General features: G+C 40.0%; 1 long non-coding RNA gene across 1 annotated transcript in view; it reads left to right on the forward strand.

The window, feature by feature from the left end:
- The first annotated feature begins 1960 nt into the window (after positions 1 to 1960).
- The window catches only part of LOC142424671 (uncharacterized), a 48841-nt gene continuing 26862 nt past the window's right edge, over positions 1961 to 23939 (forward strand). The window contains exons 1-4 of the long non-coding RNA XR_012779382.1: positions 1961 to 2084; positions 12122 to 12203; positions 12335 to 12484; positions 19697 to 19761. This is a non-coding gene — a long non-coding RNA (uncharacterized LOC142424671). The remainder of the gene's footprint in view (positions 2085 to 12121; positions 12204 to 12334; positions 12485 to 19696; positions 19762 to 23939) is intronic.

Here is a 23939-nt window from a genome sequence, read left to right on the forward strand (position 1 = left end):
ATGGCACACTTTCTTATAGATATTTTATTATTACAAAAAATAGAATTTAAAAACAACCCTTAAGGAAGGCTTCATTTATTTATTTACTTATTTTTAAATCATTTTATTGGGGGCTCATACAACTCTTATCACACTCCATACATACACCCATTGTGTCAAGCACATTTGCACATTTGTTGCCATCATTTTCAAAATATTTTCTACTTGAGCCCTTGGTATCACTTCCTCATTTTCCCCCTTCCTCCCCCACCCTCCCTCTCTCATGAATGCTTGATTATTCATAATTTTTTTCATGTCTTACATGGACCGATGTCTCCCTTTAGCCACTTTTCTGTTATCCATCCCCCAGGAAGGGGGTTATATGTAGATCATTGTGCTTGGTCTCCCCTTACTCCCCCGACCTTCCACTTACCCTCCTGGTATGCCTACTCTCATTATTGGTCCTGAGGGGATCATCTGTCCTGGATTCCCTGTGTTTCCAGTTCCTATCTGTACCAGTGTACATCCTCTGGTCTAGCCAGATTTGTAAGATAGAATTGGGATCATGATGCGGGGGGAGGAAGGAAGCATTAAAGAATTAGAGGAAAGTTATGTTTCATCAGTGCTATACTGCACCCTGACTGCCTTGTGTCCTCCCTGAGACCCCAAAGAATGCTTCATTTACATACTATATGCTATTTAGGTCATATGAAAAGAAGAAATCTAGGCAACTAATTTTGAAGCCAGCAGAAGAAAATCTGTAGACCAACCTTGCTTTTTGATGCCAATGCAAAAAAACGCTCAATAAAACATTTAGCCAGTTGCATCCAAGACTGCATTGAAAGAATAATACAAAAAAATAATACATACCTGGAGTGTGCAAAAAAATAAAATATATCAGAAAATCTATTTTAGATATTTTATTGTAGGGTAATGGGGAAAAGCCATCCATCACAACAGGCTGGTAACTCAAAGTAGAACTCAGCCCACATTTCTGATTTTAAGAAATAAAATGACTTGACAAAGTAGAAAAAGAATGAATTGCACTTAAATTTTATCTCACAGAAAACGGTAGAAAACATCAGGAATTTGAAGTAGCTCTGGGAAGAAGTAAGTGTTGGATACTTGCGAAAAACCTGGATTACTTGCCGATGTGAATTTTTACTACAAAACTGAAGAGAGTTCCCAGCCCTGCACTAGAATAGACAAGTGCACTGAGGTGGCCAGATAGATCAGCATACCCCAAACCTAGCTCTCCTTGGGTGTGGTGGAGTCGGTTTCGACCCATAGTGTCCTTGTGTTCAATGGAATGAACACTACTCAGTCCTACGCCAACCTCATAATTGTTGCTATGTTTGCCCAATGTTGAACACACTGACAATCCATTTCGGTCAGGGTCTCCCTTTATAAAAGTTGTATTACTGACCTGCTACCTTGCCAAGCGTGATGTCCTTTTCCAGGTCCCTCCTGATGATATGTCCAAAGTAGGCGAGACAGGTGTTGCCATTCTTGCTTCGAAAGACCATTCTGATGGTGTTACCGTACAATAATACAGAACCGTGGGGTAGGGGGAGGGATCTGCTTTATAATAGCAACAATAACACGGAAAAGCCTGAAATGCGCAAAACACTAAGAAAGAACAAGGGAAGACTTGACTTAATGAAGCCAGCACGTTATAATGGAATGAGAAGTCTCCATTTGTTAATGTTATCAAAGGTTGGTAGTTTATCTTATACAAACAGATCCCAGGAAGACTTTGCCATTTGGCGACAATCGACCACAGAATTTGGTCTCAGGGATTGAGCTTCTTCCCACCACATGTAGACACCGTCACCAAGACTTTTCGGCGAACCTCCAGCCCAGGGACCAGTCCCCCAGGCGTGAGGGGCCACTTCCGCCCTGGCCCGTCTCGCCCCGCCCCCGTCTGTGACGTAGCCAGGCGTTTCCGGGCGCTGACGCGCATGCGCACCGACGCGCAGCCCTCGGCGTCCGCGCGCGCGGTCCGGCGTCAGGCTTTGCGGCAGTCACCGCCCAAGCTTCTCTTCCGCACCTTCAGGTTGGGGATCTCGGGCCCCTTCCTCAAGGTTGTTCCCCTGCTGTTTCCAGTAAGTGACGGTCCCGGCCGGTGCTGTGGCGAGGAAAAGTGAGAGGGCAGACTGCTGACGGCAGCATCGGCAGTTACTCCCCACTTTGCCCACCCCCAAACTTACTGCCACCCAGGGGACTCCCACTCAGCGTTTCCATCCCGAAACCCAGAGGGTGTCCGAGACTGTAAGGAGTGACCGGTGGGTTTGCACCGCAGCCCGTTGCCTAACCCGCTGCGCCGCCAGACTCCCCCATACTTCTCTCTGGCGCCTGGTCACTCGAACTGACCGCCGCAGCAGCCCAGACAAGCCCGCCCCAAGTCCTCGGGTCACCCCAGAGGATAGGCCCGCCCGCTAATGGGGCTCACGAGTGACTGTCCTCAGCGCCTCCCCGTCCACAGCTAGAAGCTGGGACACACGTTTCTCCCAGCGCCCTTGGAGAATTCGCCCGGATCCCCGTGTTTCAGAATCGCCCCTCTTCCTCTCCCAACAGAAATCTCTACTGAGGACAATTTGAATGTCCCCGCTTGGTAGCAAAACTGAACAAAGGAAGAGTACCTTGTGCACCTGACCTAAGCGCTTCACGGGCATTGTTTTATTTAATCTTCTAATCTGCCCCGTAGTTATGGTCTTTATTCTCATTTTACAACAGAGGAAAACGGGGCCACATCAAAGGTCAATAATTTGCCCGAGGGAACATAGGGTGGAATTGAAGTTTGAATCTACTGTGTAGTCGACTCCAACACGTCCTCATTCTCTCTCTCCAATACCTTGTAAAGGGCATCACCCACTGGAAGAGGAGGGCTTCAAAAAGTTTGTGGAAATTTTCCATTGTCTTTGAATTTCAGGTGCCCATGACCTTGAAGTCCCCCAGTCCCTTCTCAAGAGTTTCTCTGAATGCTGTCTAGTGTGTCGCTATTGCTGGGAGTTGTTTGACCTGAGGACTGTCATCTCAGACCTCCTGCTGACCTTTGAGTGTTCACTTTTGTCAGCTACACGCGGAGCTTAATATTTGCATCCAAAAATGTGCTCAATACTTTCTTAAAATATGTACCCACTAACCAGCCCCCCTTCCTTCATTAGGGGTAGCCTTCATTATCACTAACCAGGAGAATGGGTAGGACACTTGCTAATGGGGTTTCCAAAGAACTCAGAGCCCGAGTTTCTGACCTCAAGGAGGCAAGACATTCATTAAAAGACTACAAAGCACCGCAGATAAATGCTAACAGTTGCATAGAAAGTAAATTATTCTTGAATTTCTACTCGAATGACTAATGACATATCAATTCAGTGCTGGACCTGTTTCTTCAGCTATAAAATATTAAGCTTAGTGCGATCATTAAAATCGTGTGATTCTTAGGCTCAGAGGAAAATGATCACTATCACGTTTATGAAGAGGTTACTGAAAATCAGGGTGTTATAGCAAAGTGTGGGGGTGTCCAGCTTTCAGAATAGTGTCTGGGGCCTTAAAGGCTTGTCTTCAAACAAGCAACCATCTAAGTGAGGTGTCAGCTAAGTCCACACAGAAGCACACCAGCCTGCATTACCCAAGGTTTGTAAATAATAAAATCCAAATCGGGAAGAGGGAATGGTGTCAAGAGCGTACATTCTAAACTCCCAGTTTGCAGAAGGGTATGGATGACAGGGGAACCCCAAAAGGCATTATCAGGGTCCCCACATGGATTAAGAGTCAAGGGATGTGAATGGCCTTGCTATTAGGGATTATAGATGATGTAGTTACATTAAAATATAACATCATTTGATCTCCCTGTTCATCCATTTAAAATATATTACTGCTTTTAATATTTTCTGATTGCTTTTTGAATCAGAAGGTTCTGATTTATTTTGTCATTGTTGGGTTTTTATTTGTTTTTGCTTTATATGATTTTCTGCATATGAATTCCAGGAGAGGTTAATCGATAGAAACAGTAACCAAATAAATAATTACCTAGGGACATAGCAGGGGAGATTGGAGGGGGATGGGAACATAACAACACTGAGTACAGAGAGAAGAAAATGTTCTAAGATTGTGTAATGATTGCACAGCTCATCTTTATATAACGATGGAATTGTATGATGTGAATTATATGCCGATAAGACTAGTAAAAATGATCACCATATTGAGGTGGGAACTGTTTTGAGGTGGAATCGTGTGTTCTTGATACAGAGACAAGGTCATAGATTTCCCTTAGCACATTTTCATCCTTTTGTACATGCGATCGAAGTTATTGACCCTGCCCTGGAAATACAAATCACAGTCATATATTTTCTACTCACAATTTTAGTGGATTCTTGACACTGCCCTTGAAACTTACATGCTTCATAGAATGAATTAAATTGAAAAGGCAAATAGAATGAACTAAACTGTAAAAGGCAGTATGGAATCATTGGAAGTCTTAATAAGGTACATAAGTCTGGAAGTAGTGAGAACGATGAATTAGACTGGCAGGTAGACTAATTTAGGTCGGAAATGTTAAAGATTGTGCCAATTGCAATAACTATTAGCAAGGACAAATCAAAAGGACTTGATAAATACCTGGATGTGGAATTGAAAACAGGAAGGAGTTACTGATAAGATTTGAGGTCTATATGTATGGATGGTGATAAGAGTTGTATGACTCCCTAATAAAATGTAAAAAAAGAGGAGAAAAAAATGATTAGGGCAAAGACTGTACAGATGTGCTTTATACAATTGATGTATGTATATGTATGAACTGTGATAAGAATTGTATGAGCCCCTAATAAATTGTTAAAATTTTAAAAAAAAGATTTGAGGTCTATATTGCTGTAGCTAAGCTTTCTTTACCTTGTCTTTAGTTTTTAAATTGTTCTAGAACATTCTTCTAACTTAAATGCTCTAAGAAGGGTTATCTCATCAGACCCCATGGACATTGAGAAGGATAATGGAATACTACAAACAATTTTATATCCATAAATTCAATAATTCAGATGACATGACCTAACAGGGCTCACCCAGTGATGTTGTCAAAAGTCTCCCAAGAAGGTATGAATAAGTAGAATAGTCCTATAACTATTGAAGAAATGGGATTTATAGCTAAAAGCAACAATAACATAAAGCACCAGCCCCAGAGAATTTCACTGGTGAGTCTTACCAAGTATTAAAGAAATTATGCCAGTTGCAACTACTTGAAAAAATATTAATATAAGAAGATTATAAGACAGGAAGTGCTTGCTTTGTTCTAGGGAACCAGTAAATATAAAACTTTGTAAGTAAAAAAAATTCAGAAAAAAAATAATACCAATTACACACAGACTCTTAGAAGAAAAAAAAAAACTTCCTAACTTATAAAGCCTGCATTATCCTGACACCAAACCAGATAAAACCAATAGAAAAAAATCCTTTTTTTAAATAGGTAAAAGTTAATAGAAAAGCTGATAGAGACTGGTGGATCTTTTTAGACTACTGACCCTTAGAGGCTTTGCAAACTTGAAACTGAACCACTGAACCACTTCTGGAGATCCCCCTTCATCCAAACAATGCACAGGCCTATAAAGTCCCAGACTCAAGTTGCTGCCACCAAGGTGCTTCTGATTCATAAACCCCTGTGGGTTTCTAAGACTGTAACTCTTGGAAACCAGAGCAGAAAGCCCTATCTTTCTCCCAAAGCACAGCGGGCAGTTTCAAATTGCTGAAACCCACTACACCACCGAGGCTGACAGCGAACCCACAAGCAATGTGCTCAGAGCAATCAACATCAGACCAAATGGGAGGCTTTGCCCCAGAACCAAGTTCAGAAGGCAGGAAAGGGCAGGGAAGATGGGGGAATGGAAATGGGGAGCCCGGGGAAGAAGTGGGAAGAGTACTGTTAACATCAAGAAAATTGCAACTAATGTCACGAATCAAAATCTGCTTTGTAAATTGTTGAATGGAAAATTAGTTTGTAAGCAGTTGCTGAATGGGAAACTAGTTTGTTCTGGAAACTTTTTCCCAAGCCACAATTATAAAAAGGAAGAAGAATGTGCCTGATCAAAGGGATCCAAAGCAGGCCGCGGTTGGGCAAGGCCTGAAAGCACTGACCTCACATAAAACACACAACAGTGGTTTCTCTGGACAGTATCCTCTTCTACAGCTGTGAGTGTACACACAGCTAGGGCCTTCAGGCTGCTTTCTCCTGGAATAATCTTCTGGATCCCTGGTAAGTGCCAGAGGCTTAATAAACACAAAGAGACATGGCTGTACACATTCAGCCACCCTCATCTCTAATCAGGCTGTATCAAAAATTAATTCCGGATCCCCAGAAATTGAAAGTTTTTATTTTATATGAATGCAATTTTCATATACTAATAAGAGAAAGTCTTGGAATAAACATTCAATCTGAACACAGATACACAAAGAATCTAGTCATGGGTTAAAACCAGTGCTGGGATTAAAATAATTTCATAATTGGCTCGCTGTCCTAATGACCATTTTAAGTAAAAAGAAAGATATACTGAAAAATTGTTTATTATTTCATGCAGTTAATACTTAAATAGAAATAAAAGATGCACACAAAACTAGATTGTTATTATAAGAGTTTGAAAATATTTAATAATACCTGATGAAAACAAATTTACTTAAGATATTTTCATATTTTTATTGACACCCTCACTTGCAGTATCCTTCGCTTTTATCTGAGCTTTATCGACTGCATGATTTCTCCTTAACCATCTTCTCACTGTAAAGTCGGTTCCCATTCCTTTAGAGGTCGGCCAATTAGACAGTCATTGTGTTGGATAGGTCAGAACCAGGCAACTTCTCTTCCCAACATATGATGCTCATCTTTGAAAAACTCCTTTCTACTTCTGCTGACTTACAGCAATTGTTCTGGCAATGCTTTTAGCTTTCAGGAGTCGCATAAATCAGAAGATCTCATGGGAGTTGGGGCATAGCACAAAACTGAAGTGAGGGACAGTGTGTCACCCTCTGGTTGGTTGGCACTTTTTACTTGATGTGTTTTTTATTTTTAAAATTTTTAAGTGTTCTTTTGAACAGTTTTACTGGCATATACTTCACATATCATGCAATTTAATTGTTCAATCATATTAAGGTTTATGCAATCATTGCCACAGTGAACTTCAGAACATTTCCTTACACTCATTGTTGTTAGCTCCCCATTGCCCCCCATCCTCCCCTGCCATGCCCTGAGGTAATTATCAACCTGGTTGCTCTCTGTAGATCTGTCTACAGATTTCATATACAGACAATCATACAAAATACAAATAGTAAGGAAGCAAACAAACAAATCAGTAGTGACTAAAAGCATTGAAAAACCTCAGGAAAATAGAAAGTAGAAAATATTAAAAATTGAAATGACTTAAAAATGTGCCAAAAGGGAGATAAAGTGATAAGGTATGCATTTTAACATTACTACATGTGCCGTAATTGACTACAATGCTTTCTGTCTGACAGCAAGGCTATGTACATGCCTCCACTATGGTTAGAGGGGATTTGCTGGAGACTTAGTTTACATGGGAATCCTGTAAATGCTTTTTGGAGTTCCATGGTCATCCATAGCCTTATGCAAACTAGGTGTTCACAGTTTAAGCTATAATGCCATTCCCTCCTTTGGATATGAGTGTTATTCTTTACAATCCTTGGATCACACAGGCTGGTGTGCTTCTATATGGACTTCTTGGCGCCTCTCTTAAATGGCTGCTTGTTAGAAGACAAGACTTCAAGACCCCAAATGCTACTCTTTCTAATAGCCAGACACAATCTTCACCATACTTTGCTAATCTATTCATGACTTAAGTGTTCTTAGATTGGGACTAGAAGTATGTGTGAGCCCAAAATCCATTCATATACCTATGGTTTATGTATACCTCTGGTTCACTTTAGGGACAGCATTATTTTATGATAAGAGATCATGATAAATCACCCTGAGGAGCATAAAGTAATTTTTAAAAATCTTTTTATTGGGGCTCATAAGGCTCTTATCACAGTCTGTACATACATCAATTGAGCAAAGCACCCTTATACATTCGTTGCACTCGTCATTCTCATAATTCACCTTCCACTTGGGTTCCTGGAATCAGCTCGGTTTCCCTTTTTCTCCCCCGTCCCCTAAAGTAATTTTTAAAAAATCATTTTATTGGGTTTTTTAAAGCTCCTATCAAAACCCATAAATTCATCCATTGTATAAAGCACAGTAATACATATGTTGCCATCATCATTTTCAAAATATTTTCTTTCTATTTGAGCCCTTGGTATTAGCTCATTTTTTCTCCTCCCTCACCCTCCCTCCCTGATGAACCCTTGATAATTTATAAATTATTATTTTTTCATGTCTTATACAGATAGCTGTCTCCAATCACCCACTTTTCTGTTGTCCATACCCCTGGGAAGGGGCTATATGTAGATCATTGTGATCAGTTCTCCCTTTCTCCCCCCACCTTCCCCTTACCCTCCTGGTATCACTACTCTCATTATTGATCCTGAGAGCTTTATCTGTCCTGGATTCCCTGTGTTTCCAGCTCTAATCTGTACCAGTGTACATGCTCTGGTCTAGCCAGACTTGTAAGGAGAATTGGGTCATGATAGTGTGTATGTGTGTGTGTGGGGGGGAGTATTAAAGAACTAGAGGAGAGTTGTTTCATCAGTGCTATACTGCACCCTGACTGGCTCGTCTCTTCCTTGTGACCTTTCTGTAAGGGGGTGTCTAATTGTCTACAAGTAGACTTTGAGTCTCCACTCTGCACTCTCTAATTCACATTGATATGATTTTTTGTTCTGAATCTTTGATGCCTCATACCTGATCCCATCGACACCTCATGATCACACAGGCTGGTGTGCTTTTTCCATGTGGGCTTTGTGGCTTATCAGATAGATGGCCATTTGTTTATCTTCAAGCTTTTAAGACCCCAGATGCTATATCTTTTTATAGCCAGGCACCATCACCACATTTGTTTATCCACCCATTTTGTCTTCAGCAATCGTGTTGGAAAGGTGAGCATCCAGAATGCTGGGTTATTAGAACAGTGTTCTTGCATTGAGGGAGTACTTGAGTAGAGACCCAATGTCCATCTGCTGCCTTAATACTAAACCTATAAAGTTATGTACATAGATCTACTTCCCTATCATTATATATAAATATTTACATATGTAAATTCTTATATTTAGACCGCTATTAATGTCCTTTGCCTGTTCTTTCCTCTACTTCCTTTTTTCCTCTTGTTCCACTATCATGTTTGACCTTCATTTGGCTTTCATGAATTCCTCTTCACTACATTGCACTTGATCAAGCCCCACTAGGCATCCTACAACCTCCTCACCATCGATTTTAGATCACTTGTTCCCTTGTCCCCAGATTTGTTGACTTCCCCCTTCCTTTCCCCAGCCCTTCCCTCTCCTGTGTCTTCCCTGGAACCATCAGTCCGTTGTTTTCCCCTCCGGGTTGTTTATCTCACTTATCTAGACAGACATGTAAAACCAAAAATAAATGAAAGAACAAAAAACAACCCCCCCAAAAAAAAAACCAACAACAAAAGAGAAAAACCTTTTCAACCTGTTTGTTGACCTTTGTGAGTGTTTTCTGGTTGAGTCTGATGAGGTGCCACACCCTGTCCCTGAAATCTGTTTTTGGGATTCTTCAGGGACTGCATTGCTTTGCTCCGCTTGCTGCTCTGTTGCATTGCTTGGCTTTGCTTGCTGCTCTGTTGCATGTTTCTCCCCAGGGTGGTGGTGTCAGATCAGGCACAGTTCTTGCACTGTGTCTCCAGTGTTGTCCCCTGTAGCACTAAGGGTCAATAAGGGACAGTGTATCTGGTGGTGGGGCCGGCCCTATGGTCCTCTCTGTGCACTGGCTGCTCTGAGCAGGAATATCATCCTTGGGGCTTGGCGGGCCAGGATGTGCGCCACTCTCTCTTTCCCTCTTAGTTTGCTCCTGTGTGCTCTGATCAGATGCACTCCTCTCCCTGAGTTGTAGCTTTAGTGTTGCCCTTTGTGGTGCATTCTTCGGGGGGGGGGGGGGGGGATTGTCACGGAACCAGGTTTGGGGCTGGCCCTGCAGACCTCTCTATTGGTTCACTATGTGTTTGTTTTCTGAAGTAACAAACACAAGAAATAAAAATGGTAGTGTTTTATCAAAAGTATACAGAGTGTTATGAAATGAATAAATATTACAAGCATAGTTCCCTCTAATTTTTATACCTGTGGATGGAATGAACATTACTATGAGTGCTTAGAATACACTATTTCACAGATGAAAGTTAAAAATGAGTAAAGAAAGTAAATTTGTGATTCCGCACTGGGTGGCTGCCCAGCTGCCCACCTTAGAGAGAACCCTGACTACAAGTGCTATTTTAACAACTGATTTGCTGAACTCAACCCAAAGGTAGGTATCATTTCTGCCAAACCAGCAAGAACCAGCTGAATCCCACCACTGAATATAGACCATACTCCAAGGAAACCTTCCTTTCAACTCATTGGCAGCTCATTTCAGATCACACAATGGAGAATGGTTATATAATATTTGCCAAACCAGTGAGAATAATGTTCTAGTCAGGTTGGCACATAGTCGTAACCTTGAAACTGAAAGAAATGACAGGGATCTCCAGAAGAGCTTGAAAGTGTGAAGAATCCCCTCACAGAAGGGTCACAAGGAAGGGATGAGTGAGCCAGGGTGCAGTATAGCACCAACAAAACGCACTTTCTTCTAGTTTTTTAATGCCACCCCCCCCCATCACTATCATAATCCAAGTTCTACCATACAAATCTGGCTAGACCGGAGCGTGTGCACTGGTACAGATAAGAGCTCCTGACACAGGGATTCCAGGACAGATAAACCCCTCAGGACTAATAATGAGAGCAGTGATACCATGGGGTAAGGGGAAGGTAAGGAGAGAAGAGGGAGAAACGGGGGAACTGATCACAATGATTGATGTACAACCACCCCCTCCAGGGACATGGACAACATAAACATGGGTGAAGGGACACAGCAAATAATGTAAAAAATAATAATTTATAAATTATCCAAGGTTCATGGGTGGGAGGGTGGGAGAAGGAAGGGGAAAAAGCTGAGACCAAGGGCTCAAATAGAAAATCTTTAGGAAATATGATGGCAACATATGTGCAAATGTGCTTGATACAATTGATGTATGGATTGTTATAAGAGCTGTAAAGAGCCCCCAATAAAAATGCTCTTTATAAACATGATCCAAGGTAAGTGTTTATTGGAGGAGGGATTTGGAGTTCTGGACCAATATAGTGCTGAAGTAATATTTTTGCTGATATTATAAGATTACATGAGATTTCTAAAGGATAAAGCATAAAGTATTCCCAAAGTCCCATTCTATGTATATTCTTAAGTGTACTGAAGTTCACAAACCGCTGGACTAGATTATGAGAGGTGAGGACTGAGCCCTAGAATGGTCTGTCATTATGGGTGATAGGGAAAAACGGAGCCCAGGAAGGAAATAAGGAATAATGTGCTGCAGCTAGCAGGGAGAAGACCTCAGAGATCAAGGACAACTGTCTGTCCTTGACTCGTGTTTCTCCTTGACAAAGAAAACAGTATGATACAATGCAATCCACGAGTGTCACTACATCTATACCTAATCGCTGTTCATTCAGACCATGCTTTCCCCAAATGGTCCCCACTGCCCCTGCGGAGAGTGCTAGCACGATCCAGGGGGCTGCAACAGTAGACACCTACCCTTTATCCTGGATCATGGGTCATACTGCAGAAGTCTTTCATTGCTATGAGGCACTGAGAAATTTTTTTCTATAAATGGGGCTGTAGATCAAATGGGTTTGGGAACCTATGATAGACTATAAAGCAAGTTCTCCATAAATGGTTCTTTATTTTATGAAATTTACCAAGGTTATGGACACATTCCGTTTTTGTTGTGATAACAGCTACTCAAAATTAGCTGTGTGAAAGTACAAATAAAAATGTTTACTGTTTTGTGCTAGTGGTATAAAGCCACTTTGCAAATAAATATAAATAATACTTGGCCCTCCTTCCATTCATTATTTAAAACAACCCCATTTCCATTTTCTTTAACAGCATTTTGATTTTTAAGTTTGCTAATAACTTGTCAATATTCTGGTTTTGTAGACATGGCAGGCAGGTGTAATCACCATGGATAAGAAGACCGCACAGAGAAGTCCAGAAGATGCCGGGGCCGGCAGATATGGAGGTAGGAAGGAGTTTGTAATCTCATTTAAACCTGTCAGGTAGTTCAGAGTATGTTATTAATTATCGTCTCTGCTTTCCATAGCTTGCTAATGTTTGAGAGCTTGATTTTGTTACATTTTGTATCTCTATAAGGTAAACAAGCAAAAAAGAAAAAACAAAAGCCAAAACAAAACCACCAACGATCCCGCCACAGATCAACAGCCTCTCACTCTTCGGATGACGGTATATTTCCTTCCTCTTCTTGCACTTCGTCAGAAAGCCAGACAGATTCAAGTTGTGAAGGTATGTCCATCCACCTGTTAAGGCGTTTGCATGAATCAGTTGGATGATTTAGAGAACCAGTTTATGGAGCCTGCTACATAACTTCTTGCGCAACCATTGTTTTTTTAGCATGCTTCCTCACGATGTGCTAGGCATCATGGTAAGCAGTGGCATGATCCTGGAAGCTGAAAGAATACAATAAAAAACCTCACGGATTCGGATCAATTCCATTCAGGGAGCTGTTATTCTAGTAAGCGATTAAAAATAGTTGTCTAATATAATGCAGATGTGAGCTGGCATGTGCTTGCTCAGGGGATAAGCAAAGGCCTTGGAGATTTATATCCGGTGACACTGACAGGTGGATGATGAGTAAGGTGTTTTCCAGGTAAAGGAATGGCAATGGAGGTCATGATGGTTTACTAGAAGCTAAAGAAATCACCTATGCTAACATTATATTAACATTTTAGTTTCTGATTATTTTCAGCAATACTCCCCTACTTCTATGTCTTTGCATATCAGTGAACTGATCAGGGTTTTTGGTTAAAGGCAAAGGAAACTGACTGATGGATTTAAATGGGAAAACAGTTATTAAAAGGAATATCAAGTAACACAGAATTTCCAAGAAACCTAGAGAAGTAGTCTTGAATATGGACAAAGCAAAGTGAAGCTTGGCAGCCAGGACCACAGACAAAGCTATGCCATGGAGCCAAGTCTAGTGAGGGGCACTGCTGCCACTGCCACTGCCACTACTGAGCCCAGAGAGCCCAGCTTGTACCACCAATGCCACTAGATGTCACTGCTTATCACTCCCACTGCTACCTTAAGACATTGGATATGTCTGCCACCAGTATATCTGCTTCTTTGTGTCATTGGCTCCTAGGCATTGGTGGACTGGGCGTAGATCACACGCTCACGTTCGAATTGTAGAGGAAAACTGAGAAAGTTAGTAATGGTCTTTCCAGCATGCATAGTGGGAAGCTTATAGAGTGGCTTTAACCCAAAACCGGGAGAACAAAAAGAAATCAGATACTGAGTGTTGCCTTTTTTGTTTGCACACGGCCTCTGCCCCAGGCACAAGTTCCACCTGAGCACCAGGAAACTTCTGGAATTCCCATTCTCCTCAAGGCCAGGCATAGCTGGTTACGATGCACACCGTCGACTGCCTTTGCAAGTTCAGTAGGACCCAAGTGAAAGTCTTCCTGGTAGTCTCTGCTTTCGGCTAAGATCCACTTGAGCTCATCGATGTTATCCTTTATTCCAGATCCTCCTCTGAATCTGGCAGCTCCTTGCCAGTGTAGGGCTGCAGCTGTTGTTGGATCATCCTTGACAACACTTTTATTGCAGCGACTTCAAGGATACTGCTCTATAATTTGAGCATTCTCTGGGATTACGTTTCTTTGGAATGGGTAAAAATATCAGTTAGCCAAGTAGCTACTTTCCAAATTCCCAGGCATGGAGGAGGGAGTGCTTCTAGTGCATCATCAGCTTGTGGAAACATTTTGATTGGCATTCCATCAATGCCTTCAGTGCAGCTTGGACTTTTTTCCCCTTCCATACCATTAGTTCTTGATCATCTGCTACCTCTTGAAATGGTTGAATATCGACTAGTTGTTTTTGGTACAGTGACACATGTATCCTTTTCCCTTTTTAAAACAATTTTATTGGCATATAATTCACACATCATACAATTCAATAGTTCAATCAGATTGCAATGAGTTGCACAACAAATATCACCACAATCAATCTTAGAACATTTTTCTTTCTCTTATACTCATTGTTATCAGCTCCCCATTTCTCCCACTGTTCCCTGCCAAACCCCAAGAAACCATCAATTCAGTTACTCTCTCTAGATTTACCTTTCCTGGATTCCATATATGGTAAAACATTAAAAAACCAACAATAATAACAAAGTAAAGTATAGGAAAACCTCAATCAAAAAGAAAGCAGAAACTATTAAAACTGTAACACACTTAAAAGGGGGATATCAAATCCATTTTCAGGGTTGGTCCACACATGGAATAAGCATCCAGTGAACCCCCTCTGACCACAGTCAAGCCTTGTTATCAGAGAGCATTGTAAAGTCAATTAAGGCACATAGAGTTGGATTAAAATGTAATTCCTTATCATTTGATTTCCCCTTTGACCCATTATAAAGATGTTTCAGTTAGAAAGTGAAGGGGAAATACGTGGATGAAGCCTCTGGTGAACCCGCTCTGACCAGAGAGCAGGGATAGGAATATCCTGGCTGTCATGCAGAGTGTATTGGAGAGCGTGCTATTACAGATGTCGTTATATTAAAATCGAACACTCTCATTTGTTCTCCTTTCCATCTTCTCTTGACGCTTCCTGCATCAGATATTCAGCTGTGCTCGCCAGGAACTTGTATGGATCAAGAAGCGGTGGGGTGAGCAGAGCAAGGGATACTGCACGGTTTAACAATGGGAAAGGTGTGCATCAGACTTGGATCCTTTCTCCATATGTATACAACCTTTATTTGTTGAACACATAAACAGAGACTCTGGATTATAGAAAGAAAAGTTTGACATCAGGATTGGAGAAAGGCCCATCAACAATGTTTGATATGCAGAAGTCACGACCTTGCTGATAGATGGATAGATAAATAAAGATAGATAGATAGATAGATAGATAGATAGATAGATAGATAGATAGATAGATAGATAGATAGATAAAGTTAGATAGATAAAGATGGAAGTTGTTAAAGATTTTATCTTTATTTCATCTACCTTGATTTTCCCTTTATTATTATTGCTGTATGTACAGTTAATGGTACTCAACAGCTATTCGGGCATTATCCTGCTTCATATACCTAAGCTTCCATAACAGATGTGGATCATAACAAATTATGGATAACATCATTAAGAATGGGAATTCCAGAACACTTTGTTGTGCCCCTGAGGAACCTGTATGTGGGAAGCAGAGAACAGGAAGAGAGTGTATATGGATGAATCCCTTATTCTCATATATGAAGATGGCTGGCAGGCCGGGTTTCTGGGGTGGAGGGAGACCTGCACCCTTGTGAGTCAGAGAGGAGTCTGAATCGCATTCTCATAATCAACATTGTTCCACACGACATCCTCCCATAATGGTTCTGCTTTAAGCTGCCTCTTACAAGCACATGGCCGATTGCCATCTAGCCAGCATCTTTCACTATAGAGGCAGACACATGCTATTGCTCTCTAGGCTCCAAAGACAGCCACTTCCTCTCACCTGCCCCGGCAGGTTATGCATGTGATTACCTGTGCCCCTCTCCCCCAGCCCCCCGCCCCCCGAGTATATGTAAGCCTTGGTTGGAAATATCTTCTCTCTCTCTGCGTGGGCCTGACTTTTGAAGTCATGGCGGTCCCAGAGGTGAGCACTTGCATGCCTTATCTTGTCTGATATGTCTTTAATTTTACCCCTCAGTTACACAACCGTTCCTTGGACCCGTTTGATTGTGGGGGCTGGAACTCCACACCTGTATATAGAGGAAGGGGCAGTTTTTCACATAGAACAGGGAGTGCTGCGTGGTTTAAAAATCTGTGTGACAGGGTTGTGCCTTTTCTCCATTCTGACTTAAAATGTATGCTGAGCAAATAGCGAGGACACTGGACTCTATGAAGGGGGGTGCAGTGTAAGATTGGAGGGAGGTCACAGCAGCCTCCAATATGCAGATGGTGCAACTCTGCTTGCTCAAGGGGAAGAAGATTTGAAGCACTTAGTGCTGAAGATCAAAGACTACAGCTTTCAATATGGATTGCACCTCAACACAAAGAAAATGAAAAATGTCACAACAGGAATAATAGACAATATTGTGATAAACAGAGAAAAGATTGGCATTGTCAAGGATTTAATTTTACTTGGAATCGCAATCAAGACTGATTGAAGCAGTGATGTATAGCACTAGGCAAATCTGCTGCTGCAGTAAAAAAAATTCCTTTAAAGTGTTAAAGAGCAAAGCTTTCACTTTGAGGACAAAGGTATACCTGACCCAAACCATGGTATTTTCAATCTCTTCAAATGCACGTGAAAACTGGACAATGAACAAGGGAGCCTAAAAGAGAATTGATGTAGTTGAATTGTGGTATTGATGAAGAATCTTGAATACATCATTAACTGGATGGACAAACTCCATAATTACAGTCAGAATGCTGCTTAGAAATGAGGAAGTTAACCTGTACAGAGGGACCAGTCGCTGGAGAACAGCATCATGCTTAGTGAAGCAGAGGGTCAGTGAAAAAATGGGAAAGACCTTCAATAAGATTCATGGACACAGTAGCTGCAACAATGGGCTCAAACATAACAGCAATTTTGTGAATGGTGCAGGACCTGGTGTTTTGTTGTATGTAGGGTCTCTATGAGTCAATATTGACCCAATGATATATAACATCAACAGCAATGGTTTTAAAGACCCCAAACACCCCAGAGTGAGTAGACCTCCAGGGAAAATCCCACTCCCAGTGTGATAGAGTTGTGGACACTGGCTTGCCCAGGATGCTTTTGAGTTCCTAGCCTCCAGCTTTCAGCAGCAGCTGAACATGATTAGAAAGTGTCCGTTAAAAAGCAAATTGGTCACCTCTCCGTGTTCTCTGTATGCCCCCTCCCCAATCCTGCACAGACTTCTTATCTGGCTTTGCAGGCACAACCCCCACCCAACTTCTGTACAGTGACTTATCATTCTTGGGTTTTGTCTGGTGGGCTCCCATAAAGCTGAAATGGGGCTTTTGGGGATTAGCTATCAAGTATAAACATGGCGTGTATATACTATAGGTGTTCACACAGTGTTCAGATCACATAATGTCATTTCATAGAGCATATCATGGATCCAGGATGCTGTCTGCTCCTATAAACATTTGCAGCCTCAGAAACCCTATGGAGTAGTTCTACTCAGCCCCATAGGGTTTCTAGCACTAGGTGACAGTAGGCTTGATTTTGATTATCATGGATGTTACGTGACAGACAAATACCTTGGGTTATTATTGTTTAGTTTTAGCTAATTTGGTAGCAATAAATATGCTTGTAACTCTAACTCTTTTTCTATCAACGTTCGTCAATTTTTATACTTTCTTCATGTGTTCTTGTTGGGTGTTATCCAGTCATTTCTAACTCATAACCATGCTGTGCACAACAGAACAAAACAATATTCTATTCTTACATTTATTATGTCTTCGTCAATTGTTGCAGCCACTTTGTCAATCCACTCCTTGAGGGTTTATTCTTTCTCACTCCCTATTGTCTCTTCTTGTGGCATGGTAGGCTCTGTTAGGCTGAGTTGACTAGAGAAACAAATCCAGAGACACTCATATATGTATAAGAAAGAGCTTTATATTAAGAAGTAATCATGCATTAATAAAATTCCCCAGCCCAGTCTAACTCAAGTCCGTAAGTCCAATACTAGTCCGTAAGTCCCTCTTCAAACTCACGCAGCCACATGCAATGATACAGAATGCAGGAAGATCACAGGCCAGTGGGTGCAGAATTGGGTGGATCACAGGGCTTGCACAGGTCTCAGTGTGGCTCAATAGGAAGGTGAAGGCAGAGAGATAGATAGACAAAGAGAGAGAGAGAGAGAGGAAAGAGAGAGAGAGAGGAGAGACAGACCAGCCTTCAAAGAGCCATTTATCTCTGTTCCAAGGGACGTCATTAGGCTTCCACCTGATTGACCCCCTAAACTCCACCCATATCTTCTGACAGATGCCATGTTGGTACAAAAAAACCTATCACCTTGGCTAATATTCTACTTTTTACTATAGTGGCAGGCTAATTGTTTACTTTTCTATTTCCTCATTAACATACTCAGTTCACTTAAAAATATTTCCCAATTAAGTATTTAGTAGTTGCATTCATATAAGTCCTGCTAATAAGCATAATACCTATGCTTTCTAGATTAATTAGAGGTTAGACTTAGTGGTCCCATAGTAATATTAACCTCCAGATGGGTTCTTAATGCCACATATTTATAATGTTATTTTCGGGTGCCTGTGAGTTAGCACATAGTGATATTTGAAAGCAAAATGTAATGTCTGGTCCTGGACTGGACCATCCTCACAATCGTTCTATCTGAATCCATTGTTACAGCTACTATGTCAATCAATGTGACTAAGGGTCTCCTTTTTGCTGAAGATCGCCCTGTCCTTTATCAACCATGATGTCCTCCCTAGGGATTGGACCCTCCTAATAGCATTTCCTAAGTCTAAGTAAGTGTCATAGGCTGGGATCTCCAGAGAAGCCAAAACAGCGAAGCTCTGTGTGTACGTGCGTGTGTGTGTGTGTGAATTCATATAAAGGAAATGGCTCACAGAGTTGTAGAGGTGGACAAATTCCAAGTTCATGTATCGGATTTTAGGCTGGAGGTTTTTCTTGACTTGAGTAGCTGTGGGGGCTGATGAACCCAAGATCAAAAGGAACATGTCCAGCTTGTGGCTGCAGAAGTGGATGCATCCAAGGTCAGTTGGTAAGTTAGCAGGCTGCTAATGACTTCCAGCATAGGCAGGCAATACAGCAGGTCACTAGCTCACATCCAGAGAACCAGAGGTTGGAGGGTGAGCCACGTGCAAGATCCAGACACAACAAAAAGCAAGCAAGCTCTTTCACGGCATCACCTCACAGTGGAGCAGGCCACACCTCCAAGGAAGCTGCCTTTCAGTTGATGGCATCAGGGCCGTGATTTGAATAAGGATGTTGCTTCCCACCCTAACCTTACAACTGATTGGCTGCTCCCAGCAGCTCCCCTTATAGATCCCTTTATAGATGAAATTAGTGACATTGTGTTAGGCCACATCACAGTGGATTACTAGGTCTTAACTGTCAACCCACTGAGAATCCTGGCCCAACTAACTTGATACAAAAACATAACTCTCACAGTAGAAAATACAAAACCTCAACATCCTCATGTCTAAGGAATATTCTGGCTGCCTTCTTCGAATACAGATTTGTTCATCCGCTTGGTCGTCTGGTGGATTCAGTGTTCTTCACCAGCACATAATTTAAACTTGAAAGCCTTCCATTCTTCTTTTTTTTTTCCAGGTCTAGCTTTTGTATCAACATGAGGAGTTTGACTGGGATGCTTCTATACTTAATTCATTTTATCCAACATTTGTATCTTGCAAGGTTTTGCAAACTAGTGTAATAGTTAACTAAAAATGAATCTTAACTGGGCTATTTTCAACCTCATTAGACAATACATTTATTCTTTAATGATAGAGATAAAATGTTCATTTTTCCATTTAAATTTAGATACAACCAATGACAAAACTGAGAAAGAAAAGCGGGAAAGGCAATAAATGGAAAAACGAAAACAGGTAATTGAGAATAACTTATGCATAAGAACAAGACTGGGTTATTAGAAGATACTGTTCTGTTTCATTAAAGCACATGAAATGAATAGCAAATTTTGAAGCACTATGAGGCAAGGACTCATCAACACACTGGTCACATGATACTAAGCTCTTGGCATCCTTTTCTCTTTCAAAATTAAAATGCCTAGAAAACTTCACAAGGAGGCAAAACTTTACAATTAGAGTTCCAATCATTATTTAATTTTGACATCAACAAAAGTACAAAATAGCATACATGATTTGAAAAAAATGCAAAAATTATAGAAGTCAATTAGATTTAAAAAATTTGCTGCTGTGTTTTTTATTCCACTACCCTGGAGTTATCATTAGGAAATATTTGTTTGTATTCTTTAGCTTTTTATATATATACTTGGAAATAAATGAATACATATTGACACAAATAAATCTATGTAGGCTTATGTTACAAAAGTAGACTATCAACTTTCTTCTCTAAATGTAATTTTAGTGTAATATTTTATACATAAAGAATATTTGCATCATATATAAAATTATAATGTCTAGTGATGAAAGTACCATAAACCTATCATCTAACATAAGAATTAGAACATTACCAACATGATTATATCATTCATTACTCTTCTTCCATCTTCTACTCACCCCTGAAGCCTTCAGAAGAACATGGGCTTACTGATGCCTTAATTTTTGCCCTATAAAACCAACGCAGACTTCTGACCTCCAGAATTATAATAAATCTGTGTTGCTTGGTGGGGAGTGATAATTTATTAAATCAGCAATAGCAAATTCATCCATACCAGTTTTCACTACCAGTCATCAAGTTTTTGTGATCCGTGTCTCTGGCAACACTTTGTAAAACCAGACCTCTTATTTTCGGTCAATAGAGTGAGTATTGATATCTCCATGAAGTCTGAATTTACATTTACAGACTAATGAATTTGAACATCTTTCTATGTGCTTATTGGCCATGCTGTGCCTATTGTCTACTGTGAAATGTACATTATGCATAGTTTGCCCATTTCCATTGGGTTGCTATCTTTTATTGATTTGTAAGGGGCTTTATATGTATTATACATTTATCTATGTTCAGAATTTTAATCCTCACAATATTATTATATGTATTCTTCCTGTTTATGATTTGTCTATGGTCCAGCTTTTATTTCTTTTTTAAAAATGAATCCTCTTGATGGGCACAAGTTCATTCGTTTTCAATTTTAATATACCAACCTTTAGTTTTATGGTTAGCACTTTTGGGTGCGTTTTGTCCAAGAAAGTCTTCCCCGTGTTAATGTTCTCCTATTTTCCCCCCCCAAAAGTGTTTTCTACTCACCTTTAAGTACTAATTCCTTGTAAAGAAATTTAGTTTTTCTTTATGCAGGCACAGATTTGTTTCTGTACCATTTGCTATATAATACCGCCTGTTTCCAGAAATTGCAGTGCCATCTCTGTTACATACTAAATGTACATGTATTCCAGCGTTTGTTTGGGGGTCTCTAAATACTAGTCCAGTGGTATTCATGGCTGTCCTGGCACTTGGCTTGCACAGTCTTACTGATTACAGTTTTATAGTAAATCTTTATGGCTGGTTGGAAGTTGACCAATCAATTGTCTTCTCTTGGTTATTCTAGGCCTTTTATTCTTTCACTTAAATTTCAGAAGTAATTTGTTAAGTTATATGAAAAAGCCTCGTGGAATTTTGATCAGAATGGTAGTTAAACTAAAGATTATTTACCTCTGTAGCAGTGAGTTCCCCCCCATAAACATCATAGTTTTTAATTTGCTTTGGTATCTTTAATGTCTAATAAAATTCTATAATTTTATTCAAATAAATGCATATTTTATCAATTAGATTTATTTCTGGACATCTTTTTATTGTTGTTATAAATGTTTTCTAACAATTATTTAATATATAAGAATTTAATACCTTTGTAAATAGATTTTATATCAGTCACATTTTTGAAGTATCTTGCTCTCAAATAATATGTGTAGTCTCTGACTTTTTAATATAAAATCATATCATCTGATAATAATAGCAGTTTTTAATTTCTAATATTCTTATTTTGAAGAATTACACTGAAAAATATATCCAGTAAAATATTAAAAGGAAGCAATAGTAATAGGTATTTTTTGCCTGTTTTAAAAAGAATATTTCTAAAATAATATCATTAAGAGTGATATTTACCAAAAAAATGATATTTACTACAGATTTTCTGTAGGTGCCATTTGTTAAATTTGAAAAATCACTTTTGATCCTGTTATGATAACAAATTTAAATAAATGGCTATTCAATTTTATTAATTTTTGTACCTGTTATAACCTCTTAGATATGGTGAGTTATATTTATGGATTTTCTAAAGTTGCATTACTGCAATTTGAAGTAAAGGGACAAACCTCAAGTGGATGCGTTTTTGAAATAGATAGTTGGATTTGCAATGCTAGTATTTTTTGTTTAGCATGCTAACATTTACGTTCAGGAGGTAAACCTGTCACTTTTCTTTCTCATGAAACCCTCATTTGCTTGTAGTATCTAGGATATTTTTTCATGACCTTTTATAGAACTGGATGATCTTGGAAGGTTGATGGTAATCTGTAAAACCCTGTGGGCTGCTGTTTTGTTTATTTGCTTTTTACGAAAAGGGTTTTAACTATAGACACAATGTATTTGATGGTTATGCTAGTGATTATGCTTTAATGATTTAACTCACTGCTATTGAGTTGATGCCCACTCAGTGACCTTGTAGAATGGGGTAGAACTGCCCTGTGGGTTTCCAAGACTGTAACTCTTTATGAGAATGGAAAGCCTTATCTTTTGTCCTTGGAGTGAGTTGCTGGTGGTCATAGATGGAAACTATTTTGTCCACTAGAGGACAGAGGAGGTAAATGGTGTTACTAGAGTTCAGGAGCTCTAGGACAGCCTGGTAGAAGCTAGATCTACCGTGTAGGTGAGCTAGGGGGATGTTGGCAAGAGGACAGTCAAGTAGGAGCTGTAGTTTATGGAGGAGATTCACCACTGAAAACAGTGGTATGGGGAGAAATGCCCTGGCTGCTCTCCTCCCCTTCCTCCTTGGTGTTCTACGTTTATCGTTTTTCAAAGCCATTGGCAGGGGAACCTAAGAAATAAGGTTTGAAACAACGATATACTTACCAAGTATGATAAGAGAAAGGAACTGATCTCAGAGCAAATACGCAATCATTAATATGGTTATCATTATAAAAAGATCTTTGTGTTTTTTTAACTTATCACTGTATAGATCATGGAACTGCTTTGGTTATTCAGAGACCTTTAAGTCCTTGAATTTATTGATTTTTTTTCTTATAGAGTAGGCCTGAACATTTACTTTGTTGGGGTTACTGGTGAACGTTGAGGGTGGAGCTACAGTGAGCTATTCAGGAATTGTGTGTAACAGTGGAAACTCATTTATAACTGAGAATGAGTTGAACAACTTATGAATCTTATGTTTTTTATAAAACAACCCTTAGAAGAATGTATAATTATTATCTTCATTTATAAATTTCTAAAGTTTTCAGAATGTAAGAGTCTGAATTTGAACCCAGTATGCCTTCAGAATTCTCATTCTGCTTGGTCTGGTCATTTTTACATTCTGTATGGAATCTTTTCTATATATGACTATATTTCACTGTCTCTTCTTGTTTCTCTCCTCTTGAATTACTCTTATTCCTTAGTTGTTCAACACACCTCTATCTAGCTGATGGATCTGTTCTCAGTTATATGTGAGTACCTATGTCTCTAGGACTGTATTGCACAATTTCTGGATATCTGGCTGTGACTCCATTCTCGATTTTCACACAGCATTTCCAACATAGTAAATGTACCTGTCTACACTATCAGAGAGAATATATACCTCCCTCGGGCCTTCTGGATTCAAGATATTTCTCATTCTGGCCCAGCCTTATAATATCCTACCAAATATTTATATTTCACAAGAAAAAAGATAAAGAGAGGTTGAAACTGAGTTAAACACACCTACCTAATGACATCAGAAAGACAACAACAAGGTAGTTCAGTATTGACATACATGTATGTCTCACTTCTCCTTCCCATGATGCCTCTATCCCAATGGGAGTCATCCTTCTGTTGTTGTTTCTTACAGATTCTACTCATTTATTTCTGAATTTTTATTTGCAGTATTTCCCCGGTTTAAAAG

This window comes from Tenrec ecaudatus, chromosome 1 (assembly GCF_050624435.1).
Source record: "Tenrec ecaudatus isolate mTenEca1 chromosome 1, mTenEca1.hap1, whole genome shotgun sequence".
NCBI classification, from domain to species: domain Eukaryota; kingdom Metazoa; phylum Chordata; class Mammalia; order Afrosoricida; family Tenrecidae; genus Tenrec; species Tenrec ecaudatus.